Source organism: Rhinolophus sinicus, linkage group LG03, assembly GCF_036562045.2.
Source record: "Rhinolophus sinicus isolate RSC01 linkage group LG03, ASM3656204v1, whole genome shotgun sequence".
Lineage (NCBI taxonomy): Eukaryota > Metazoa > Chordata > Mammalia > Chiroptera > Rhinolophidae > Rhinolophus > Rhinolophus sinicus.
The window spans coordinates 30,030,563-30,053,491 of record NC_133753.1 but is presented as its reverse complement, the minus strand read 5'-3'; the positions used below and the strand labels follow the sequence as shown (position 1 = coordinate 30,053,491).

At 34.8% G+C, this 22,929-nt stretch overlaps 1 protein-coding gene and 1 pseudogene across 33 annotated transcripts in view; one reads left to right on the top strand and one right to left on the bottom strand.

Annotated features, from left to right (window-relative positions):
* Positions 1–22,929, top strand: part of GPHN (gephyrin) — a 428,300-nt gene that overhangs the window by 7,607 nt on the left and 397,764 nt on the right. The gene's annotated exons all lie outside the window — the stretch shown is intronic.
* Positions 2,537–3,407, bottom strand: LOC109448204 (RNA-binding protein with multiple splicing 2; annotated as a pseudogene).

The window sequence follows — 22,929 nt, the reverse complement described above, 5'->3', positions numbered from 1 at the left end:
AATAGGTAAAAGAAATTCTGAAAGTACTGTTATTTATTTTGAAAGTTAATTGAGATACCAGAATAGCAAAATAGCATAAAATAGGAGTGAAAAGCTCTACTTCTTCTACTACTTTCAAGACACTTAACTGCAGTTCACCTGTTTCCTTAGCTTTGCATGGGGGCAATTATACTTACCTTATAGGGTTAATATGAGGAACAAAGAACAAAGCAAATAATGTATTTAATATTCAGCATCTACTATGTGTCAGGCTCTGTGCTCAAGTGAGGGATGCAATAGTGACTAAGACAGACACAAGTCCTTATCTTTTTGGAGCTTATATTTTAGCACTAACATTAACACACTATTTAATGAAGAAATATTGACAAATTCATGCTTCATTTATGTTGCATTTCAAGGAATAAAGTACTTCTATATTTTATTTTTGATGTATATAAGCACCAAAATTGTCAAGCCACTTTTGACACACACCTTTTTAAACCATTACACATTTCTTGCTTTCTAAAATGGAAGATACAATGTAAGTATGTTCTGTTTGTGCTAAGCACTTTGCATGTTATTCAATCCTTACAAGCTTTATGAGGTACTATAGTATTCCTTTTATACTGCCTAAGAAGTAGAGAAGTTAAGTAACTTGCTCAAGATAACACCAGTGGCAGTACCAGAATTCAAGCACAGGTCTGACTGTATTCTTAACAATTATATTTTTATATTCTATTCTGTTATTGTAGAGTACAATACAAATATATCGTATTTGCTTTTCAGTTGTGACTTTACATACTTGCTCTTCCCCTTCTAGTTTCTAATCTGCTATAGCCTTGGGGAGAATTATTAATGTCAGAAGAATTATAACAACCTTGCTAAGAATTATATGTGATATCACATTTAGTTAGACTTGAAGTGAGGTCTAAAGAATAAGTATTTTCACTTTTGGGTTGAGGGTATCAGAGGATGAATAGGTACTACTTATTAATTTACTTATTTCTTTGTACTCTGAGGTTTCAGGATCATGGCTAATTGGATCTGTCTGATGCCAAAAATGTTAATAAAAATCCAGAAACTTGTGAAAGGAAGAAAGTACAGTCTGAGTGCTAAGTAGAAATGAAATTGTTTCCTTTAATTCTCTGTGTACTGTTAAATCCTTTTTTAAAAAAGAACACTAAAAAAAAAGTACAATTGAAATTGACAATCTTTAAAGTCGAATTCGGGTTAAGCATTTTTGGGTATCTTGGAAATAAGAAATGAATTAAAAAAACATGAAACATTAAAAAAAGTGATCATCTTTTCCCTTCCACTTAAGAGTCAATACTGAACATTTTGATTTTGATGCCAATTTTTAAAATTATGCTTTGATAAAATTAATATCCATGCAATAGAAATTATATTTGAATTTAGTTGCAAATGGGAAAGCTCCTAAATTCTTAAGTCATGTATATTTTTTTCTTTGGATGACTTTTTGTTTTACATCTCATATATTATCCAGCTTCACATTTTCACAGGATCAGCAATTACAACAGCTACCATGTCTCCCAAGTCTGAAAACCGTAGGACTGCCACAGCTGCAGCTAAAGGCAAAGCACTGATGTGCTTATGAAACCAAAAATTGCACAATTTTTCCTTTGTTTTTCTTAAACTAATGCCTGACAAAGGCTAATGGCTGGAGAATGGAAACCCTTTTCTCCTTCATGCCTCAAACTAAACATTAAACTTATTTGACAGGGCGAACAAGGTGTCTTTAATAATTAATTGCACACACACAAAAATCTTTTATGATGTGTAAATATTTTGTTACACAGGGTACAAAAATATTTTCACTTTTTGTTGGTTTCAAAGTTTGGAAAGAATGAGGAGCAGTGGCAGGGTGGGGTGTGCCGTGGAGAGGTAAGCAAAATGGGCCGAGAAAGGATGTTCTTAACAGTTGTTGGCCCATCTGAGGATGAGGAATCAGAGGACCCTAATTTGAAATGAGAAAGAAAACACTCCGTCTTTGTTGGGTGGTTGTTGCTGTTCAGCCTGAAAGTGTGGGGGTGCCAGGGAGTGGGGGCACCGGGTAGACGTGGCTGCAGGGCTCGGGCCTCACTTAAGCCGGGTGGGTGTAAAGGAGGGATGTGGAGAGAGGAACCAGGAGTGCTGAACCATCAGTGGCCAGGACCTGTTGCTATGGTGACACAATGTGAGAACAAACTGTACACTCACATATACACAAGTCTAAGTGTCTTAATTCATGCCAAAAAACATACAAAATCAAAGCCTCATTTCTTTCAGGTGGAGCTGCAGAAGCCAGTTTGGACCAGAAGTCAGGCCTTGCTCGGTCCCCGTGAGGCCTCCGAGCTGGGTCTGGGTGACCCAGCAAGAAGGCCCCTGAATCCTCCCGTGAGCCCTTGGAGAAGGGCTCTGGGGCAGGACAGGGCTGAGGAAGAGAAGAGAAAGGAAACAGGAAGCAGCCCACTGAGTAATGTAATACTCAGGCTTCAAATTCACAGTCTTTTGAGGGAAGCAGAAGCTCTTCACAGGCCGCCAAAGTGCAGTGGAAGCTCAGGGCAGCTTCCACCCCAGTGGGGCAGGGGGCTTCAAGCTGCGGTAACACGTCTCAAGAACTAACAGAACTGATGATGTTTCCATCCTTGCCGGGTAGTATCAGAGGAAGGGCACCAGCGTACCTGAGCATGTAGGGCAGCAGCAGTGGCAGCTGGGTAGGTGAATGCAGCATGTGAGAATGCAGCATGTGAGATGGGGGGGGGGCAGCTCTGTGGTGTACAGAGTAAGGGGGCCAAACCTCTGGGGATGGGGTATCAGAGCAGCCTCCATCAGGTCATAGGGGTCCCGTGCGATGAAGTGTGCTCCTAGGGCAGGATGAGCAGTGGTGGGATTTGGTGTAGCCATTAGCTTGTTCTTGGCCATCTTGGTGTTGGCTTTGGCAAACTCCAGCCTCCGATCAAAGCATATAACGTTCAGTGCATTCTTGGCCATTTCTGCTCCTGCCCGGCTGTCAAAGATCACAAACCAACAGGCTGTTATGACACAAGTAACCCCTTGAACAACCGGAAGAGCAGGTAGAGTTCTCTGGGTTTAATGTCCCTAGGGAGGCCACTGGTGAGCACTGTGCAGCCTCCTCCTCCAGGATGCCCCCGGAGCCCCAGCCCGTGCCCGTGTGTCCGGCTTCAGGTTGCTCATGGCGTGGGGGGTAGGGTGAGGGTGGTGAGGGGCAAATCATATTTTTAATTAGTTTAAAAACTTATTAGAGTGTATTTGTGCGTTGTAAAAAAATGTAACAATACAGAAAGGTAAAGTGTGAAATTAAACCTCACCACCTTACTGCTCCAGTCTACTTCTCTAGTGTTAACCACACTTAAGATTTTGTTTATTCTATATACAAGCGCGTATTTGAATATGCACATATGGAATCAGACTTTATATTAGTTTGCAAATTGGCAGACAGACCACTGGTCATAACTGACCAGAAAATGTGTTTTATTAGGCCAATATTATGTTTTTACAAAAAATATGTTTCTAACATTTAAAGAAAGATATTTCATATAAACCAATATTTTTAGCTTTTTAAGATTCAGCAACACTGTACCCTCTTTCTCATAGGACAATAGTTGATTAGAGTGGCTGTCCTCTGGAGATAAAGGCCAGTATTCTCCAGTTTTCCGCAATTCCCACTTTATGTATGTTAATCTGCTTCACCCCGTAGGCATTTGAGTTTGTGATCTTTGTTCAAACATAGTATTCTGCATCTCCCTCTCTCTCCAGTGTATCTTGGACATCTTTTCATATGAGTGAAAATAATAATAGTCTTATTGAGAGCTTACCAAGTATAAAATACTTTTCTAGAGTCTGTTGTAGAGCCTGTTAATTCATTTAATCCTCATAATACTATCACCATTTTACAGTTGACATTGTAGCAGAGATTAAGAATTTGCTCAAATTACTGAGATAAGAGTCCACTCTGCCAGTTGAACCCATGTAGTCTGTTCCTAGAGTGTAAGCTCTTAACCACTACATCATACTCCTTGGCATATAACGAATAGTTCATATAGATATACATTTTTCTTTTTAATGACTCTGTCATATTGTATCACAGGTTATGATTTAATCAGTCCTCAGTTGATAGACATTGAAGTTCCTGATTTTTCACTGTGACAAATGTTGTAGATAATAATATATATTTATCATTGTGTATTTGTTTTTTTTTTTAAAATGTAAGATTAGTTACAATAAGAATTTGGGTGTCAGTGGTATGAATTTTAAAATTTTGATAGAAATTACAAGCTTGCCTTCCAAAAAGGATGTACTAATTGTAATTAATATTCTCACTTTCATTTGGTAGTATCTTTTTAATCTTTACAAGATCTTTTGAGATATATCTCTTTCTTGAGTTAGTTATATACACGGATTAGGACCTTTTTATTGCAAATGACAGATACCCAGCTCAAAATGAGTTTAAGTGAAAAGGGGAATTTATTAATTTACAAAGCCTCAGAGCAGGAACTGACTTTAGGTGATTAGTAATCACGGATTCTTATTCTCCACTTCAGTGCTTTGTTTTTCTGAGTATGTTGCAGGCTGACTTCTTTCATGTAGCCAGAACTGGGGGAGACAGACACATTAGGAGATATAGTATTAGACAATTTCAGGCTTTCCCCTTCCCAACTAGTGAGTTCACAGGAAAGATTTTCTTATGGCATTTGTATTTAAAATTCCAGGATGTTCCTTCTGTTTTGGCTCACATGTCCATCTTTGGGATAGGCATTGTGACTAGGAGAGTGAGGACTCTGGCCAGTTCTGTATCACATGTCTGTCTTGGGAGTGGGACACTAAATAGACAGCCTCACCAGAATCACATTGAGAGGGGAAAGGGAAGCCTTCAAAAGAAGTGGAGTTTCTGCCAGTAGAAGGGGAAAGTGTGCTGGGCAGACAGCTCTTTTGCTGGAGGTTTACTGAAGACATGCCTTTTTGCTTTCTTTTTTCCCTAGAATACAGTTTATTATATCTGCCCCATTTCCTCTGGCTCCTGCTTCTTCCATGATAATAGTCCTCTGGCAGATAGTTCTAAATTATAACTGGATCAAGTTAAGGTGTAAGCACTAGTGGGTTAAACTCAGGGCTCTCTAATATCAGCAGTGGTTAATTTATCAGGAGCATTCATGATGACTTATACTTTTCATACTCTACATAGGAATGGTTATCTAAAAATGTTTTGGGATAGTAGTATACATGTAACAGAGAGTAAGGTCTTACTAGTTTTTACAACAGCCCTTTTATGTTGCTTTATTTTAAATTTATGATCAGCTATGGGTCTTTAGTCTTTTTTGTTTGTGTTTTACAAGTGATCCCTCCTAGTGTTTCCTAAATTTTGTTCTAGCAACTCTTCTCTAGGAGGTGTTATAACAGGTATGGTATGAAGAGGTCTTTATGTGGTCAAATAAGTTTTGAAAGTGCTATATAATATATTCCTCCTTTTGGAGACTCACAGTTTATTAAAACATATTAGCATACTAAAGATGTGAGTAATACTTAGAGTTGTGAATCCTTTATTTAGTCTAGTGTTACCAAAAATTTTTGATAATGGAACACTTTTTCAAGACAACCAGAGTTCTGTTCAACACCCATTTGGGAAATAGTGGTCTTTCCCCTGAAAATGATCTTTTGAAACTCTGTGTAAGACCTTTATATTTATTCTTTTAACTTTTTGCTGTAGAAATAGTGGTTTCCTACAATAATCTCTATTATGAAAATCTTTATTCTGGAATTGTCTTTAAAATGTATATTTTTCCCAATCTCTCAGCACCTCTCATTTTTTTCTTTTATATTAAAATATTGGCTGAATATATTATTATTTTTCTCAGCAAATCTATTATTGCAAAGATTAGAAAGACCAATCTTGATTCTAAGATTCCTTACTACATATGAGGAAAAAAACTGGATCAAGTTCTATTTTGGATTTTTCCAGTGGGAGTTTGGTATTATTACCTGTAAAATGTAAAGTTAAATAGATAATCTTTAAATTCTCCTTCAGCTCTCAAATCTTATTAATTCCAATCTCAGGAACATACTTCATGCTTACCATTCTCTTATTGCTTGTATTCATGTTATCTATAGTCTATTAATGACAGCAAAATTACCTTGTTTCCGTGAAAATAAGACGTAGCCAGACAATCAGCTCTAATGCGTCTTTTGGAGCAAAAATTTATAAGACCTCGTATTTATATTATATTGTATTGTATTATATTATATTATATTATATTATATTATATTATATTATATTATATTATATTATATTATATTATATTAATTATACCTAGTCTTACAGTAAAATAAGACCAGGTCTTATATTAATTTTTGCTCCAAAAGACGCAGTAGAGCTGATTGTCCGGCTAGGTCTTATTTTCAGGGAAACACTACTGATCTGAAATGCTTTCCTTATTTCAAACAGGAAAAATTGCTAGAAAAAGACACATTCATACCAAATGTACATGGAAGTAAATGTTAATTCCACTACATAATGTATGCAACTTTATTTCATTCAATATCACATGCTACAGAGAGTTCAAATTGCAAAATGCTTAAGATTTAGAATAAAAATTATACGCATATACAAGTAAGTGTATGATTGTGTGACTTACACAATCAAGCTTTGAAGAATAATCGCGATTTAGAGGTGTTTTTGAGGCAGTACCTTTTTCTTTTTTAATTTTAATATACCAGAGGTCTGGAAAGCAAAGTTAGTACTCCTCCCTAAAGAAGTTATGATTATTTTGCTATTATAGTTTAAATAAAGCTATTGTAAAAATAAGATATACACTTTCATTAAACAATATTATGTTTTAAGTTCACGCAGATACAGCAGGTCCTTAAAAAGCATCGTTTTGTTCAACATCATTTCATTATAATGTTGATGAGAAAAAAATAAAATAAATTCTGGGCTGGGGCCACTATGTGTGGAGTTTACAGGATATTCCCATGTCTACATGGGTTTTTTCTGGGTACCCCAGTTTCCTCCCATATCTCAAAGATGTGCACTTTTCAGTGTTTAATATTAGAAGTGTTTTGGGTCTTTACTTAGAGGTTTGGTGATGTTTTTATTACCAGAAATATGCTATAGGAACCTAACTTTTGTTGATACCCATTAGCCTATGGTAAAATTGGTTTCGTTATACATTAGTTTTGCTTTAAGTCACAGTTTCCACGAACGTGTCTACGATGTTGAAGTGAGGGAACAGTAGGTGGGCTCTGGATTAGACTGCCTGAATTTATACTTAAGTGAAGTTTTCCGAGTTACTTCTCTAAGCTTCATTTTTCGTATCTGTGAAACGGGGACTACCAATGCCTGCCTTAGATAATTTTTGGCAGGCAAATTTGAGAATCATTGACTTAGGTTAATACTGAACTTGGATTTTCCAATTCTTTTCTTAAGATGGGTCTGTGAAGTAGTATTATTAATAATTTTAAAAATTGTCAATTACGCATCATAATGAAACATTCCTTTCTGATTTTTAATATAATTCAGAAGTGGGTCATATCTAATACATGAGAAACTTGAAATGGAGATACGTATCCCTACTCCATAGTAGGATCTTTTACACTGATAAATAGTTATGGATCTGATTTTATTACTTGGTTGTTTTCCTGTCCGTGATTAATATGTTATTCTGACCACAGCCAGACTTGTTAAGAAACGGTACAACCCAGTTAGGTATATTGTCTTAGTCCATTCAGGTTGCTGTAACAAAGTCCCATAGATTGGGTAGCTTATAAACAAAGAAATTTATTTCTCACAGTTCTGGGGGTTGGGAAGTCCAAGGTCAAGGTACCAGCAGATTCCATGTCCTGTGAGTGCCCACTTCCTGTAGACAGCAGTCTTCTCTCTGTCTCCTCATGTGGTGGAAGTGGGGAGAGAACTCTCTGGGGCTCCACCCTTATGATTCATCATCTCCAAAAGCCTTCACCTCTAAACACCATCACACTACGGGAATAGGTTTCAACATATGAATTTGGGGGTGAGTGGCACAAACATGGCCTATGGCAAGTATGTACCACATGATGTCCTTTGTATTGTGTTGGGCTAAAACTACAACAGAGGTACCTTGGAGATATTCTGGGTTTGGTTCCAGACCATCGCAATAAAGTGAATATCACAATAAGTCAAGTCACATGCATTTTTCGGTTTTCTAGTGCATATAAAAGTTATGTTTATACTGTAGCATATTAAGTATGCAATAGCATATTTAGAAAATGATGTATATTCCTTAATTAAAAAATACCTTATTGCTAAATAAAATATGCTAACCATCATCTGAGTTGTAATCTTTTTGCTGGTGTAGGGTCTTAACCTTCAATTTGTATAACAAAACAAAAAGAACTAGCACGACATGTAGGCAGCACAATAAAGCAAAGCGCAATAAAAGGAGATATGCCTGCTAAATATTTATAGTGTCCTTTAAAAGTGTGAGGAATTGGCTGTAAAGTAGGTTTACATTTTAAGTTATTTACTGTATATTAAAACACTTGCCAAGTACTATGTGATAGGGTTTACCAAACTTTTTCTGTAAAGGGACAGATAGTAAATATTTTAGGCTTTGTGGGCTACATGATTTCTGTCACAGGTAGCATGAAAGCAGCTATAGATAATATGTAAATGATACGCATGACTGTTTTCCAATAAAACTTTATTTGTAAAAATAGATGGTGGGCCAGAATTCTCCAATCCATGCTCCAAGACATACGTAGTCTGTTAAAAGAGTATAATTCCAAGTTACCTGCATGTGAATTGAACTTTTATATTAGCTAAAACTTACATTACTATTTGCCACAAAATTTAGTGGCTTAAAACTATAATTTAGTATCTTTCACATATATATGGATTAACTCAGTGGTTGTACTTTAGGTGGATTGGTTGAGGTTCTCGTATAGCTGCAGTCATTTGGAGGCTTGTCCGTCTGGGGCCTTTGTTCTCTTATATGTGGTTTTTCCACATGACTGATTCATTAGCCTCATGGTGTGATGGCAGGTTTCCAAGAAGTATTCCAAAAGCAAGCGCTGTGATAGGAAGCAGAAGCTGCTAGGACGTTTAAGGGTTAGGCCTGAAACTGGCACAACTTCACTTCTGCCATTATTCTATTGGCCAAAATAGTCACAGGCCCAGCCCAGAGTTATGGTGGGAGGAGACTAGGAATACCAGGAAGCATGGTTAATTGGGGTTCATCAAAGTAACAGCTTGTCACATGATGGTTTTAGTTGCAAGTGACAATTCAAATTGAACTAGCTTCAGTAAAGGCAAAATTTATTATAAGAATAATGAGGTGTCTATCTCACAAAACCTAAATACAGGATAAAGCTCTAGGAATATTGGACTCAGGGTTTGAAGGTTCTCAGGACTTTCTTTGTAAGCTTCATTTTCTCTTACTACAATCTGTCTTTTCCACAATGGAAAAAACAATGCCAATGACAGTTCCCGTGTTGTTTATATCTTCCCATTTTAGCCATTCAGAGAAGGACTGACTTTATTTTCACAGTTGTGTTTCTAAAATTTTTGAGGGAGAACTTTGTCCTGGACCAGTCATTTGTGATCTGGAGATAGAGGTTATGTTGTACCAACTATGTAGGTAGGAGCAGGGTCGGTTAGCAGAAAAGGGATTCTGAATATACTATAATCCCCAAGTAGTTCACTTGCCTCCTTCGTAATCATCTGTATATGGACATAAAATAATTTGTCAATTACTTAATAAATGATTTGTTTCTGCATTACAGGCCTAATTTACTTCTTTGTTTAGCTATCTGCCTTTGGCTATTTCATGTTCTGCTGGAGAGTAGGCTAAAGTAAAGGATTGGGATTAGTTCAGTGTCTTGAATATTCATTGTAATCTTTTCTTGCTTTGAGTAGGGGACAGCAGCATTTAGTACCTATTATTTCACTTTGTCACCATTCACATAGAATAAAATATGAAGGTGATCTCACTATGCTGTAATAATTAGTTTCCAGGGTTGATTTGGCTAATCTGGCTGCCTGAGTGGGTATATCATTCCTCTGGAAAGGGCCCTCTTGCATACACAAAAGCAAAAACTAATACCGAATGAAATAGAGCTATACTGGAAGTACAAGCAACATACTGTGGGTGCACAGAGGAAGGAACAATTAATTTTGACTGAATGGCTGTAGGAGGGATGGTATTTTAAAGAAGATAGTGTTTGAACAGGGCCTGGAAGAATGAATAACCCATCCTTAGAAAAGCAAGGAAAGGTAATCTGGCTGTCAGGTTTCTTGGGTGCTCAAGTGGTGGCACCAGAACATTTAGGCTAAAGGAGATGAACTTAAATATAGGTATTGGGAATTCAGGATAAACAGCAGTGTGCCCTTAACTGACTAAGCTTCTTCAATTAGAATTGTAAGAGCTAACTTGGTTTTGCTACATTCAGGCCTTAGGTGACTGTATGGTAGCTTGAAATTTTGATAATTTGATTTTTTAATTAAACAGTTTATTTCAAAGACTCAGAACTTTAAAGATTATCTGTACTAACCCACTCGGGTAGGTTAAGAATCTAAGACCCAGTTAAATGACTTATTTAAGGTTATACATCTAAATGATAGAGATAGGGCTAAAACCTAGGCCGCCTTATTCCTAGTATTTGGATATTTAAAAAAATTATACAGTGTATCCTCTGTAGTGAGAAGATTTGTCACAATTATGTACCCATTTGATTTGCCTGCTGTAATAGTTTTTAAATTTGAGTTATAAATGCACACAGTAAAATGAACAAATGTTAATTGTACATACAACATGATGAATTTTTCATATGCATAGACCCTTGTAAGTACCACCCAGATCAAGATGTAGAAAATTTAGTAAATTGAACTTCATTAATTATATTAAGAATTTTTATATATAAAATAACACTATTAAGAGTGAAAAGACCAGCACTCCAGAATCTTCCTGCTTGCTTTCTACTACTCAGTATCTACTTCCCCTACGACCCCCAAGAAATCACTATTCTTATTTTATCATTAAGAATTAATTTAACCTGTTGTTGAAATTTATACAAATAGAATGACTTTTGTCATTTATCATTATGTCTATAATATTCATCCATGTTATGTGTAGCAGTTCATTCTTTTTATTGCTGTGTGGTATTCCATTGAATGAATGGATCTTTACTTATTTTTCTGTTAATGGACATTTGAATTGTTTCTAGTTTTTGGCTATTGTGAATAAAGCTGTTATAAATATTCTCATATATGTCTTTTGATGAATACGTTGTCTCGTTTTTAGGTGTAGAATTGCTGGGTTGTCGTTTTCCCAAAAGGTTGTACCATTTTCTATCCCCACCAGCAATGGAGGCGAGTTTCAGTTACTCTACATTCTTGTCAAAATTTGGTATTGTCAGTCTTTTTAACTTTAACCGTTCTGGTCAATGTGTAGTGACTTCTAATTTACATTTCCTAAATGATTAATGATGTTGAGTACCTTTAATTATTAGTATTTTTTTAATAGGGCTCTTTGTCTTAGGGATTTGTAGGAATTCTTTATATAGTTTTAAATAGGAGAACTTTGGATATATTTATGGCAAATATCATCTTCCAGTCTTTTCACTCTCTCAATAGTGCCTTTTTATAAATAAAAATTAATATTACTGAAGTTCAATTTACTAAATTTTCTTTTTATGTTTAGTGTTTTTTATGTGTCTTATTTGAGAAATCTTTGTCTACTGCAAGATCATGAAAATATTGTCCAAAATTTTATTCTAGAAGTTTTATTGCTTTCCCTTTTACTTGAAGTTCTATGATGCATTTCAAATTAATTTGTATGAATAATGTAAGGTAGAGATCAAAAATTATTTTTTAAACATATGGATATCTAGTTGGTCCAGCACCCCTTTTTTGAAAAAAACCATCCTTTTCCCATAATATAAATCAGGTGGATCTGTTTCTAGAGTGTATATTCTATTCATTGGTCCATTTGTCTATCCTTGTGCCATCACTACCTCATCTTAATCACTACAGCTTATAGTAAGTCTTGATATCTGGTAGTATGAGTTCTCCAAATTTTTTCTTCAACTTTTTTTTGGAGGGGGCTATACTCCATCATTTGTATTGACATATTCATTTAGAATCAGATTATGATTTTAAAAAATCTGTTGGAATTGTGATTGGGGTTGCATTGAAGCTATAGACCAATTTGGAGAGAATTGGCATCTTAACAATATAGAGTCTTCCACTCTGTGAACGTGGATTATGTATCCATTTACTTGGGTCTTTAAATTCTCTCAATAGTGTTTTATGGTATCCAAGATAGACGTATTTTGTTAGGTTTATGGCTAGGTATTTGAAGAGTGCTGTTGTTTAAATTTCATTTTCCAATTGTTTCATATTAATACTCAAAAATACAATTGAGTTTGCTCTTATAAACAGCACCTTTGCTAAATTAGCTTATTTAAAATATTTAATGGTTTGTGGATTCTTTTGTATTTTCTCCGTATACAACCATATCATCTGAGAATAATAAAATTATTTCTTTCCAGTTGTTATACTTTTTTCTTTGTGTTTCCTTATTGCAGTGGTCAACACTTCCAGAACAGTGTTTAATAGAAATAGTGATAATTTTATTACCGAACTTAGGGAGAAAATGTTCATTTCACCATTAATTAGTATGTTACCTATAGGTTTTGTAGATGCTTTTTATTACATTAAAGAAGTTTCCATCTATTCCTAGTTTTCTGCGAGTTTTTAAAATCATTAATGGCAGTTCAATTTTATCAAATGTTTTTTCTGCTTTTATTGAGATAAATCATATACTTTGTGTCTTAATTCTGTAATATGGTGAATTAAACTGATTGATTTCACTGTTAAACTCACCTTGCACTCCTGGGATAAAATCCACTTTGTCATGATGTATTGTATCACTGGATTCAGTTTATTAATAATTTGTTTAGGATATTTACATCTATTCATGAGCAAGATTAGCCTGTAATTTTCCTTTCTTGTAAAAGTTTTTCAGGTTTTGGAAACCTTTTTCAAGATTTCTTAGCTTCATAAACCATTGGAAAGTCTTTTCTGTCTTTTTTTCTCTGAAGGAATTTGTGTTAGATTGGCATATTTCATGTATACTAAAAAATAATGTTTACTCTGCATTTTATTGATGTTAGTGTTAATAAAGCGAAATTGGTTAAATCTTTTAATGATTGGGCTTTTTTCTGTTTTTATCAGTTATGACAGAAGAATTGTAAATTCACCAACTATAACTGTAGATTTGTCTCTTTTTCCTTTCAGTTCTTTCACCTTTTCGTTTATGTATTTTGGAGCTCTTATTAGGTGTATAAAAATTTAAGGTTGTTATGATTTATGGTTGAACCATTATGTTGTTATGAAATGTCCTTTATCTCAGGGAGTAGTTTTTAAGTAGTTCTAATGATTGCTTAGAACTTTTATCAATATAATCACTCTATCTTTCTTTTCATCAATATTTCTGTGGTTTATTTTTTCTTCCTTTTGTTTCATCCTAGCTATATTTTTATATTTAAGGTATATCTTTTGGAAATAGCATATTATTGGGTCGTGTTTATTTGATCTTTGCATTTTAATTGGAATGTTCATTTACATTTAATGGAATTACTAATATAATTGGATAGACATCTATCATCATTCATTTTTTGCTATCCCTTTTTGTTTTTTAAACTTTTTCCTTGACTATTTTTTGATTTGTCAAGTTTTACAAATTTTATTTTTACTAATTAGCTTTTCAGTTATACATTCTTCTATAATTATAACTTAAGTAGTTGTAGAGATTTTAATAAATATCTTTGATTTATTAATGTACTATAAGTTAATACTTTTACCACTTCCCAAACAATGGAAAATCTAAGACAGTTTAATTTCATTTATTCCTTCCTGCCCTTTGTGCTATTTTATCATATATTTTATTTAACATGTGTTATAAATTGCATAGACATTATTTTGTAAGCAATCAATATTCTATTTATACACACACACACACACACACACACACACACCCCTTTTCCAGTACTTTTCATTCATTTTTTCAATTCTTTGCTACCATCTGAGATAATTCTCTTTCTCTTTTAATTGTATACTGAACATCGTATATAATTTAACTTTATAGAGGCTGAAGAAGGTATCTTCCTTCAGAGATGGTTCCCCTTTTCAACTATTGGGTCAATTGGGTGAGGTGCTGACACCTTTAAAATTTCTTGTAGTGCTGATCTGCTAGCAGATTTTCTTAGCTTTTTGTCTGTAAATGTCTTTATTTGACTTTCTTTTTGAAGGAAAATTTTTCTGGTAAATAATTCTAAGTTAGCATCTTTCATTCTTTCAACACCACAAAATGTGTCATTCCTTTCTTTTCTGGCTGCCATAATTTCTGTTAAAAAGTCAGCCATCAGTCTTCTTGTTGCTCCTTTAAAAGTGATGTGTATTTCTTGGCTGCTTTTACGATTTTATTCTTGTTTTTAGTTTATAACTGTTTTTGTGTTGTCTAAGCTTGATTTTCTTTGCATTTATCCTGTTTGCAGTTTGCTGGATTGATGTTTTACACCAATTTTGGAAAATGTTTGGCTTTTATATCTTTAAATATTGCTTCTACCATAATCTCTCTCCTCTCTCCTCAACCTTGTTAGATATTTTGGCTCTATCACATATATCTCTCATGTTTGTTCTCTTTTCTCTCTATGGGTCAATTGGGTATTTCCTATTGACCTGTTTGTTTGTTTTTTTTCAACTTACTAGTTCTCTTTTGCTGTGTCCAGCCTAATATAAATCCATCCAGTGAATTTAATTTTAAATGTCTTATTTTTTCAGTTCTTGGAATTTGTTTGATTCCTTTTTAATAGATTCCTAATGAGTTGACTATCTCCATCCTTTCATTAATTTTGTTTGCTTTTTTCATGAACAATTAATTGCTTATATGTTATACTATCTGCATTATATCTGGCTCTGTTTCTGTTTTCTGTCTTGGTTACAGGTCATATTTTTTTGTCTTTTCACATGTGCTGTGAAGTAAGGAAGAAATAAACCATGAAAATGTTGGAAGGTAGTGATTATATTAATAGACTTTCAAAATTTTAATTATATACTTAATATTGTATATAATTTAACTTTATTTAGGCTGAGAGGATATCTTCCTTCAGACGTGTCTCGTTTACAACTATTGGGCCAATTGGGTGAGGTACTGACACCTCAATTTAATTAGAAATTGAACTGGATTTAATTAGGGTCAGTCTGGATTGCAGTTTTCGTAAGACTTAATCATCTCCCATTTATCAACTTTGACCTACTAGGTTTTTGATTGAAAGACTGCCAGATTTCCTCTCTACAGTCTTGAAATACTATAGGAGATTAAATTCCTTTCTTTGGAGGATTTTTTTAAAGATTATTTGTTAATTACAGTTGACATACATTATTAGTTTCAGTTGTACAACATAGTAATTAGACATCTATATAATATACATTTCTATAATGTAAAGTGATCACCCCAATAAATCTAGTACCCATTTGACACCATACATAGTTATTACAATATTACTGACTGTGTTCCCCTTTGATCTCTTCCTTCACACAGCTTCAAATTCAGGCAGATGTTGGAGGCCTGGCATGTATTACTTGTGGTTATTCCCCCTTTCCTAGCAAGTTTTCTCCTAAGTATCATTGGGCTGAGGGAGGTTTCACTCTGCCATTCTAGCCTTCTGCATCACTGTAGAACTCAGCAAATGTTCCTTTTAGCCTTGCATTTGGGGCTTTCTCATTTTCAGTATACCACACTAATGAGCTCTGCTGCTTTCTGTTTTCACCAATCCTGCATGGACCAGTCTCAATTCTCAATCTATGCCCAGAATCTTTAAATGCTTCTAGGAAAGAAATAGCAGGTGATTGTCAACATACCTCGGAAGGGCTCTTCTCTTTATAGAATTTCCGTTTATCTGCTTCTTGTTCCTTAATAAGCTCTCTAATGTCATAAAAATATGAGTTCAATTCATTAACTTTTCCTAGTTGTTGAAGTATTATAATAACTGCTATTCTTAAAGATTGAAATAGTGTTTTTCTCTTTACAAAAGTAACACATGCTGTATTAACTTTTGCTGACTTACCCTATATAACAAATGTCCCCAATAATTCATGGGCTTACAACAACAAAGGTTTATTTTTTGTTTTGTGACATCTTAAGCTGAAGGTTAGCAGTGGCTCTGCTCTTGCTCCATGGATCTTCTAATTCTGAAATTCAGGCTGGAGAACAAGTATTTGGGACACATTGTTCTTATAACAGGAAAAAAAGAGATTTCGCAGAAATACAAATGAGACCTTTGTCTTTTCAACCATTTACTCATAATAGGAAAGCCCTCAAAATGGCTATATTTATTCTTGCTTTGCCACATAGTTCCAGACTTACTATAGTGTTCAACTTACATTTCTAAATATAAAATATCTTTAACAAGCTTGGGTCTGATCCATGGCATATAGTGTCATCACTTTCTCATTCGCTGAGAGAATATAAAAATCAGAATTATAGGATTTTGTAAATATACATATATTATATATTTTAAGGAAGAGAGTGATAGAAATAATAAAAATCAAGAACAAAAAATTATTGATCCAGTTCAATTTTTATTACCTAATGTTTCACAGTGGAGTTTAAAGTGAGTTAACCAGACTCCCTATTAGAATGAGAATACCCATGAAAAGGGTTGAGTTTATTTAGTCATTTGTATTTATAGGTGTTTTTCTATTAGACTAATTCTTAGTGGTTCAGATTTTCATGAAGGGGATCCATCTGTAGGGAAAAGTGACAGTAATTTTGTACAGATTGAGGGAGGGTAAGACTCATTTGTGAATTTGGACACAAGTGCTCTTAGCATTTGGGACATGGAAAAAGAGGGAGGTGAAAGTGGCCAGGAAAAATTTTGTCTAACTTTTAATTTTGCCTTAGGGCCAACCTGGTGGAGGTTGGCATGCCTATGAAAAAAATTTGCAAGACAGTTTGGTGCTGTAGGTACCATCGCAAGAGTGACTTGAATGAGGTACATCTGGATTCAGATTCTATTCCAGTTATTTCACTGAAAAGCTGTGTGATTTGGGCAAGTTACTTAAGTCTTCTTTATACAATAGAGATAATTATTGATTTATTGATCCTACCATCTTTTTATTGTCCCTCTGTCTCTTGAGTCATCACTTCCTCTATTATCCAACTTAATGATGTTTCATCATTATCTGTAGCAGGCATCCTCACCTCCCTGGCATACACCTTCACTATCTTTTTCTCACTCTAACGTAGTCATACTCACTCAGAAAAACTAAAACCCAGGTTAATCCAGTCTTCTTTCAACTCCACATCTGTACCTACAGAGCGATGTGTCTCTAGAGGAAAATGTAAACTCATGCTTACTGATTTTACTTCAAATTCATGGCCACAAGCATCAAGTGAGTCCTTAATACTGCCTGGCATTCATACCATATTTTCCTGAATCATTTGTTTTTCTATTTTTAGATGACTTATTTCATGTTTTCTGTCATCGGACCTCCCAGCAGTATCGCAGCCCCAGCCTTGCCCTCACCTGATGATTTTGTTTCTGTCGCACTGAAAAAACTGACGCAATCAGAAGGGAACATGCATAAACTCCTTTTACCTGCCTACCTGCCTACCAATATATCCAATCTCTGTACTGTGTATGCTCAGCTATTTTCTACCTTCTTAAAGTCAATCCTTCAATTGTGCATTAGATTCTATTTCTTTATGCCTATTTAAGGACATTGTTCCAGGATTTCTCCATTCTCACTGTATCATAAAGCTTTTTCAGTACTGCATCGTTGCTATAAGAAGGCAAAACCTACTGCTGTTTCTATCTTTAAAACATGTTTTACTTGGCCCTCCTTGCCTTACCAAGTAATACTTTTTTTACTCCTCGTTTACAATAAACTTCTTGAAAGAGTTGTCTATGCTCAATGCGTTCAATCCTATTCTTCTATTTTCTCTTAAATCCAGTACTGTTAGGCTTTTGCCATTGTCATTGCATTGAAACTACTCTTGATAAGGTTACCAATGACCTACATATTGCTAAATCTCAAGATCATTTCTTAATACTCTTCTCTCTCTTACGTATACCTTCTTCACTTGGCTTCCAGGAAATTATGCTTTAAAAAAAATCTTTCTTCCTGTATCACTTGCCCTCTTTCCTCAGTCTCTTAAAATTTGGAGTATCCATCTTTGGTTCTCTTCTCTATCTATACTCACTCCCTTGATGACCATGGCTCTAAACACCAACTATATTCTGAGATCTCCCAAATTTATATTTATATCCCCATTTAAGACCCCTCTCTTGAATTTCAGACTCATATACATATATACCCATATATATCCACATAGCAATTTGGATGTGTGATTAACATCTTATAATTAATATGCCACAAATCAAATTAATGATTGAGTCCTTGCTCAAAACTTCCTCTTCCCATGGTATTTGTCAGCTCAGTAAATGTCTCCTTCATTGTCCCAGTTGGAGTCACCTTTGATTCTTCTCTTTCTTATTCCCGTAACCAACTTGTCAAGCTCTACTTTCCAAATATGAAAATACATTTAAAATTCTCAATGTCTCACTACCTCTACTGCTACCACTCTGGTCTAAACCATTATTACGTCTCACTTAGATTACTGCAGTAACCTCATAACGTATCTCAATTGCCTTCTTACGTGCCCTCTTGCTGTCTTTTCTCAACACATTAGCCTAGTCATCCTGTCATAAAGTAAGTGAAATATTTTACTTTTCTGCTCAGAACTCTCCAGTGACCACACAACTGCTTTAAATGTCACCTTCTCAAACCACTGTAATTAAAATTACAACCTCCTGTTTTTTCCCCATATACACCTTCCCTATATACTTGTATTCCTAATTCCCCTTACTTTCTTCCCTGTTTCTTAGTTACCGAAGCTTTGTGTAAAATATCTGGAAATGTTCAGAGTGCTGTAGACTTCTAGATACCATATTTTATCCCATTGCCCCTGGTGTACCTTTTGTAAGTGAACCCAGCTTTTCCTCATTCTTCTCTTTGCTCTGTTCCTCTATGCAACAGAGGAGGTGAAAGGAGTTAGAATTAAAGGAGTAGAAAGAGAAGGAAAAAGATCTCTCAGATTCTTGTAGATGGGTGCACAATTATTCAGACTTCTACTTTTAATGATCTTTCTCCCATATTAGTAGGTCTCGTCTTTCTCTCCATATATTATTTCTGGTTCATAGTTCCAGGCATGCAGTTGATGCTCAACAAATTTTTAAATGACTTTATTACCTCTGTTCGATGGCATCGATCTTTCCAAACATAGAATGTTTCTTCTTTGGATTAAAAGAAGGAAAACTAGGTGGTTAATTCAGAACAGTGAGTAAAAGCTGATATAGTCCTATGCTACATGGGCAAGGGGATCAGAAATAGACATGTTTTGGCAAGTACAAGGTGTTGAAAAAAGTATACCCTCTTAGATTTTATAAAGCATTTTTTTTTATTCTTACAAAACTTCTTGTTATCACATTATTATAAATGGAGAAACTGAGATTCAGAGTGGTGATATATCCTATACAAGGTCAACCAGTAAGTATCCAAGTTGGTGCTCAAAATTAAGTCTTCTTGATAACTAATTTCATGCTCATCCTAATAAAATAAGGAAACAATAGGAACAAAACACGCACAAAAAATTATGAGGCATTTATCCTAGATTTATCTCCTGGTTCTGTACATTATAGGTCAAATCACATTCTTTTTCTGAGTCTGATAACCTTTTACAGGGTGATGACTATGAGACTTAAATGGGAGAAAAAATGTCAAAATGCTATAAAAATGTGTTGTTGGTGTTATCATTCCATCATAAAGTGGCAGATCATGACTAGATTGAAATGATAGGAAATGGTGTGTGAGAGGTAAGTAAGAATGCAATTGTATCAATCCCATAGGAAAATGTCACCAGAGACAAATAAGAAAGAATGGAGCTGGTGACTCTGAAGAAAATTAGTAAATATTAAAATGAGTGAAAAGAAATGAGATGTAAGGGAGAAAAAAATAATTTCAGAATGAGCAGGGGAAAGAGGTGATATGAGCAACTAATTTAATGAGGAGAAGTACCTGTGGATTTTCTCCTTAACACATTACAACATAATTAGAGATTCTCAAACTAAAAGACGTCAGAGCCCATCAATTTACAGGCAAGGAAATAGAGGAGGCTCCGAGAAGTCAGGTAAGTTGCTCAAAGATGTAACAAGTGGCAGAATTAGAATTTAAGCCCTAATCCAGGGCTTTTTCTGTGTAACAGGAGAAAAACTCTAAGAAGAATCGTAGTTAACACTTATGTCATGCATACTATACAATTAGGCTCTGTGCTGAGTATTTCACATATATTAACTTAGTTACAATTAATCATAACCTGATTATATAATATAGCCTATTATTTCAAGTTTACATATGAGGAAACTGAGGCACAGAGAAGTGAGTGATAGGTCTAAGTCACATAGCTTACTGGTGGAGCTAGAATTTCAACCTGGATATTGTGGATTGCCCATATTCGTAGCCCCACTACGTGAGATTACACAACAACTTTATTTCATTGAGATAAATGACTTAAAGATAAGATAATTAGATCTTTGAATGAAATGTGTTTTTGAGTGAGGGAATTAAAAAAATATTTCAAAATCTGATAGTGATATCTACTTAATAGAATTAGCAAAGTAAACCCTTGTTTGTACTTTTCAAAATAATGCAAAATTGTTCAGGTATCTAGTTTTGAAGTTACTATATGCAGGTAATATAAAGCTGTTACTTTATGATTTTTTTGCTTATTTATGATCAAGTGATATCAATTTGAAATGTTTGGGTATAATTAAAATGGAAAGGAAAATGGCATTGAAATATCTTCTTTTTTTCAGTGAACCTGTTGTAGTCACTCACCTGTCTTTTCTAAAACAAGTGTTATAAATTTTAATTAATATAAAAGAAATGTCATTGAAATTAATTTATTTATACAATATAATGCTAAGGTAAGCTATTTCCAAGCATGCTAATATTAATAAGTAATCCAATAAACTTTGGTAGCATTATGTGAAGTCCTTGAGTTAATTTAGCTAGAAGAGCCAGGTTTTATTTTTAAAATGGCAGTTTAGACAACCTCATTTAGGCTTTTCATGGTGATTGTTTCTGTAGTAAGGATAGATTATATGCTATTTCCATGGCCCTAATTCTCTTTTAACGAAATCCTTATGTCTCAGTTTCCAAGTTTTTTTGGTTGTTATTTGGTACCTAATTTACAGTTCTCTGTATTCTGTCAGCTTCACTTTGTGTTTCAATGGCCATCATCTCTTTGGCTTTACTGTTAAGTAAACTGCCTTATTTCTCTTTTCTATTTTTTCTTTGTTAACATGCTGTGGTAAATTACAAAATGGCTACAATTTTTTGCATCTCCTCGCTTTGTGAGGTAGTAGGGCCTTTTATCTCACCCCTTGAATCTGGTCTTGTTTTATTACAGGCTTTGCCCAAATGGCTAAGGGTTATTTTGCAAGTCCTGAAACTAGACCCCCAAGAGTTCTTGTAGCTTCCTCTTTTGCTGCTGTTTGGGGCTTCTCCACTCCTGCTGTGTATAGAAGTCTGGATTAACCTCCAGCACAACGAGATGCACACATGGCCCAGTCACCCCTGTTGCCTGCTCACTGACAGAAACGTCAGTGAGGCCATCACCTAGGCACCAGCTGACACATCAGTTGATGTATGAGCAATCCCAACAGGGATTAGCTGAGCTGGGTCGCTTTTCCTGTAATTTGTACCTTAACTGTCCAGTTAGTTGATCCACAGAATTATGAGCTAAATAAATGGTTATTTTTTAAGCCTCTAAGTTCTAGAATAGTTTGTTATATAGCAAAAGATAACAGATACACATGCTCAAGTCATTCCTATCTTGTCAAAACCTTGCCTTGATTCCGTGCTTCATCTCTGACTAATTTTAAGGTTGTCTCTTTTTCTACCCACAGCTAGGCCACTATCTTCCATGTCCTGTCTGAGGGCCAATGAGCAATGTTTTTCTAGTTTTCTTCATAAAATGGATAGCTTCTTTCTGACTTTTGGCTTTGTGCAGGAAGGCCAGTGCCAGCTGTCCTCCAACTGCCGTTCCTTTGGGAGTATGCATTACAACTGTAGCCCTTAAGATGTGTATATGGGATTTATATATACAGGGGCTGCTGAGTGGGTCCTACTTACTATTATGAGTCTAAGGTTTATTTTTGTTTCTGACACCTAGACATTTTTATCAATTTAACTATGATATGCCTACATGTACTTTTCTTTATATTTATTCTGCTTGGGATTGGCTAAACTTCTTGAAAGTTGATGTTTTTCGTTATATTGGGGAAGTTTCCAGCCATTATTTTTCAAATATTTCTTATGCCCCAGTCTCACTGTCTTCTCGTTTGGGACCATAATGACACATATTTTAGATCATCTGATACTGTCCCACAGGTCCCTGAAGCTTTATTTTTCTTTAGTCCTTTTTCTCTCTGCCAGGTTGGATAATTTTAATTGATTGGTCTTCAACTTCATGTTCTTCTACCATCTTCAATATATTGTTAAACCCCTCCAGTAAAGTTTTAATTTCACTTAGAGTACGTTTTAAGTTCTAGAATTTCCATTTGGTTCTTCATTTTCCATTTAGTTAATCTCAGTTATTGTGTTTTAATATGAATGTTCCTTGGCTTCTTTATCTTCCTTTTGTTTAATTTCTTCAAAAAGCCCTTTCTTTTCATCTTGATTATGAAATGGCACTAGATATAATTTAGTACAAATTAAAAATATTTGACTACTTATCTAAAAGTTTACATTTTGGGATAATTTACTTTCCTGAACTTTCTGGGTTTTTAATGTATGCCAGGATGGGTGTGTAATCAAGGGCAGAGATGGAGACA